This window comes from Raphanus sativus, unplaced genomic scaffold (genome assembly GCF_000801105.2).
Source record: "Raphanus sativus cultivar WK10039 unplaced genomic scaffold, ASM80110v3 Scaffold0012, whole genome shotgun sequence".
Taxonomy (NCBI): Eukaryota; Viridiplantae; Streptophyta; class Magnoliopsida; order Brassicales; family Brassicaceae; genus Raphanus; species Raphanus sativus.
Genome location: NW_026615338.1, coordinates 90507 through 95765, shown reverse-complemented (window position 1 = coordinate 95765; position 5259 = coordinate 90507).

Below are 5259 nucleotides of genomic sequence, written 5' to 3'. Positions count from 1 at the left end.
GATTCATGGAAGAACCATGTACTCAGCGCTCAGTAGTGACACCACTAGAGGAGAATGGTGGAGAAGTGAGACTGGCGCAACAAACCCTGATGCTCCAGCAACCAGAAGAGATCTTGATATGTTCATCACAGCTGCCCAATCCCTCATCTCATCCAAGAAGGCTGGTATATCATCTTCTGACTCTAAACCCATTATTATTGATTCAGGAGCTAGTCATCACATGATTAGTGATAGGAACTTGATTAGTGATATCCAGCCTGCCACTGGAAATGTTCTGATAGCTAATGGTGATAAGGTGAAGATAGAAGGGATAGGGAACCTTAGGTTGTTTGATAGGGAATCAACTGCCTTGTATATGCCTAAGTTTACATCTAACCTGTTATCTGTGAGGAGAGCTACTGTTGATCTGAGTTGTCAGGTTGTCTTCAGACCAGATGAGGTTGAGTTTCAAGATTTAAAGACAGGACAGGTTATTGGAAGAGGTCACAGCCATCAGTATTATTTTGTATAATCTGAGTGTTAATGAAGATTAAAGAAGGTTGAAAAGAGATTAAGAGACTAAAGTATCAAGAAGAGTTCTCAGATTTAATAGTGAATAGTGAATAAGTCTAGAGAGAAATGAGACTAACTTGCTTAACATTAATCAGAGAGTGTTTACAATATATATAGAGAGAACTAATGAGGGTTTGCGACAAGGTAAGGTGGTCTAAACACTATTCAAAGCATGTAGAGTCAAGAGAAGGAGGAGCGCCTGGTTTGAATACTTGGACCACATTGCACACACGCTTGATGCCAAAGGTATCTTGACCAGATACCTTTGCCTTTACAGCCTGTCATGGCGCGCCTTCTCTTCCTCCAAACGGTCACAAGGTTTGTGATCCAAACCTTAGCTGCGCATCCTAACCTTCCACACCACTTGGTGTCTTTGCTTCACTTCACTTCTTCTTACTTAGTTACCATTGTCACTGTGGTAACTCTTGTAATAGTGAATAGTGAGTATTCACTATTCACTATCTACTATTTCCCAAATAGTGTAGAAACCTCATCTCTTACTTAGCCTCATCTTCTCTTGCTTAAGCCTCTCATCTCAACACTCCCCCTCAAGCTTGACCATGTAGAACAAGTCAAGCTTGGAATGCTATGAGATCTTCCTCATTAAAAACCTCACCAAGGAAAACCCATTGGGACAAAACCTTGATGAGGGAAAAAGAGTGAAGACCTCACAGCAAGGGGATCAGCTTCTCTTACTCAGATCAATGAGGCCCAGCCTGATGTGGATGGACTCCATTGTCTTCTGCCTCGCAGCCTTGGTGAACACATCAGCCAACTGATCCTCACTTCTGGTGTAACATGGCAGGATCACTCCAAGTACTATCATCTGTCTGACCTTGTGACAATCAACCTCTATGTGCTTGGTCCTCTCATGGAACACTGAGTTGGATGCAATGTGGATAGCTGCTTGGTTATCACAGTGCATAGTCATTGGTGTAGCTTGATCAATCTCTAAGTGCTTCAGAATTCCCTTGATCCATACAAGCTCATTGGTTAGCTTCAGCATGGCTCTGTACTCGGCTTCTGCACTAGAACATGAGACCACCTTTTGCTTCTTACTCTTCCAAGTAACCAAGTTCCCACCAATGAAAGTACAGTAGCCAGTGGTTGATCTTCTATCAGCTCTATCTCCTGCCCAATCAGCATCACAATAGCCCACCACTTCTGTACTCTTGTTGCAACCCATCCAAACTCCAAGACCTTGAGTTCCATTCAGATACATCAGCAACCTCTCTACCATTCTCCAATGGTGTTCTTTTGGAGCTTGCATATGCTGACTTACCTGATTCACAGCAAAACAAATGTCAGGCCGAGTTATGGTTAAATAGATTAACTTACCAACAAGCTTTCTATAAAGCTTTGGATCATGGAAGAGCTTGCTATCTTCAATCTCCCCCTCACGTGGGACCTTGTACCCATCCTCCATAGGCATTTTAGCCACTTTGCCTCCATATGCACCTGCATCTTTCAACAGATCAAGTGTATATTTCCTTTGAGAGATAAACAATCCCTCCTTGGCTCTACACAACTCAATACCAAGGAAGTATTTCATCTCTCCTAACTCTTTGATATCAAAGACAGATTTGAGAAACTCCTTAGTCTCCTTGATACCTGTTTTATCAGAACCAGTGATGATAATATCATCAACATATACAAGAATTACAATGATACCTGAGGGGGTAACCAATGTAAAAAGAGTATGATCAAGTTCTGACTTCCTGAACCCTCTCCCATTCAAGGTTGTGCTCAGCTTGTGGTACCAAGCTCTAGGAGATTGTTTGAGACCATAGATAGCTTTCTTCAATCTCAAAACATTTCCCTTCTTCACTAGATGCTCAAGACCAGGTGGTGGCAACATATACACTTCATCTTCAAGTTCTCCTTGTAGAAAAGCATTCTTCACATCCATTTGCCATAGATCCCACTCTAGATTTACTGCCAAAGAGAGAACCACTCGGATTGTATGGAGTTTAGCCACTGGAGCAAATGTATCAATGTAATCTTCTCCATAGGTCTGAGTAAATCCTCTTGCCACCAATCTTGTCTTGCGCCTGTCTATCTTTCCATTTGGAAGATACTTGATAGTGAAGATCCATTTACTTGAAACAGCTCTCTTCCCTTTAGGTAAGGAACTCTCATACCATGTGTCATTCTTGATCATTGCATCAGCCTCGGCATTGACTGAGTCTCTCCATTCTTGGATCAGCATAGCTTCCTCAAAGCTTCTTGGTACATAGCTCTCATCCAAGCTTACTTGAAATGCACAATGTTCTTCCGGGAAGTGAGCAAAAGAACACACAGCTTGGGAAGGATGCTCCACAGCTTGGGCATTGTAGTACACTCTCGTGTTTACCCAGTTGGAAGCATCCCTCTTAACTCGTGTACTCCTTCTCAAGATTGGTTCTGGTTCCTGCTCTTGCAATGGTACTTGATCTCCATGTTGATCTCCATGCTGAGGTGAACTCTCTTGTGTATCTCCACTCCCTTCAAGCTGACTTTCTTCAGCTCCACCATGTTGATCACTCGGCTCCACACCTTGATCATGAGAACCAGAGCTTTCCTCTCCACTTGAGCTCTCTCTGGTTTCACTTGCTGAACTCTCTCTGGTTTCATTCCCCCCCACATGATCAAGGTGGGGACTATGTTGACTCGGACCAGGCACTCCCTGCTCTCTTGATGCTGATCCCATATTCTGATCCTGGGTCATGTTGATTCCAAGACCCTCCAAGATGGTTCTCAATGTAGAAGCTCTATCCGAGGTAAGATCCTTCAAGTCTTCCTGATTCTGCTCCTCATAGTAACCTCTTTCTTCTATGAACTTGACTTCTCTTGATACTAACACTCTTCTTGTGTCAGAATCATAACACTTGTACCCCTTTTGACTTGAGGAATACCCAATAAACATAGCCTTCACACTCCTAGCTTCAAGTTTGTTTCTCATCTCTCCGGGCACCATCACATAACAAAGGCAACCAAACACTCTCATATGCTCCAAAGAGGGTTTGTACTTGTTCAATACCTCAAAAGGAGCTTTCCCTTGCAGCACCAAAGTAGGGGTTCGGTTGATCAAGTAACAAGCAGTAGTCACAGCATCACTCCAGAACTTCTTAGGAACTCTAGACTGAAGCATCATTGTTCTTGCTACCTCCATGAGATGTCTATTCTTCCTCTCAGCAACTCCATTTTGCTGTGGAGTGTATGGACAACTCGTTTGATGCAAGATCCCATGCTGTGCTAGATGTTGCTTGAATGCATTGCTAGTGTACTCTCCTCCATTATCAGACCTGAAAATCTTTATCTTGGCATGATATTGGTTAGTTACATAAGCTTGAAAATTTTTAAATGCATCAAGAACCCTATCTTTGGTTGGAATGAGTGTTAGCCAGGTGTATTTGGATTTTTCATCAATGAAAGTGACATAATACTTATAATTATCTCTAGACAAGCAAGGAGAGGTCCAAACATCAGAGTGAATAAGATCAAAGCAGTTCTCATAAACAGTAGAAGAGTTTGAAAACACAGTTTTACAATGCTTGCCCAAAATACAAGCTTCACAATCATTATTCTCAAAAGAAACACCTGGCAACATCAGTTTAAAAGCCTTATTATGAGGGTGTCCTAGTCTAGAATGCCACAATGCATTTTTACTCAAACTAGAAGTGGGAAAAGAGGTAAACGAGCAGCTAAAATTGGAAACAGGAGCAAGATCTTCAAGCAAATACAAATCACCCTTGGTCACTCCTTTTCCAATCAACTTGCTGCTTTTAATATCCTGAAACTTCACATCATCAGGGCTAAAGATCACATTGCATTGTAAATCAGTAGCACATCTCTTGACAGATAATAAATTTGAAGTGAAATCAGGCATATAAAGAGCTTTAGACTCTTTATCAAACAGCTTAAGACTTCCTATTCCTTTAATAGGAATCCTATCACCATTTGCTATCATCACATGACCACTATATGGGAGAATGTCCTTGATCAACTTAGTATCACTAATCATATGATGAGATGCACCAGAATCAACTATCAAGGGCTTAGCAGCATGAGAACTGGCAATAAGAGCAAGGATACTAGATGGTTTCAATGCATGATCAGTCTTAGCAATACTAGCAAACTTAGAATGATTATGCATTTCTTTTACACTCGGATGCATCCTATCAATGCTCATGATCTCCATAGGAGATTCTATCAACCTAGCACCAAAAGAGTACTCAAGAGTGTTACCAAAGTTACCATGATCCTTGAAGAGCTTTATGAGAGCATCAAGGTCAGATTTCTTGAGGTACTCTTGCTCATTGTTATTGTGGATGATAGGAGTGCCCGAGTAAGCCACTAGAGACTTGCCATTACCACTGTCTCGCCCCTCCATCATCTCATGGTTCTTGCTAGTACTTGCTGCACTTGGTCCACCACTTGAACCATCCGACATGTTTGCCCTTTCTCTTGCCTCGCGATCCTTCAAGAACTTGGCTGGCTTCATGTGTGGATGGAGAATCCAACACTGACTCTTCTTATGGCCTTGCTTCTTGCAGTGGTCACAGGTTCCATTGAACTTCCTCTCCTCATACTTTCCATGCGCAGCTTTGTTTGCTTGAGCAGCTTCTCCTAGCTCTCCTTGTGTGGCTTGATTTGCCAATGATAGCTCATTCTTCTTGCTGAACAGCCCTATGGAACCTTGTTCCTTTTGAATCCGAGCACACACTT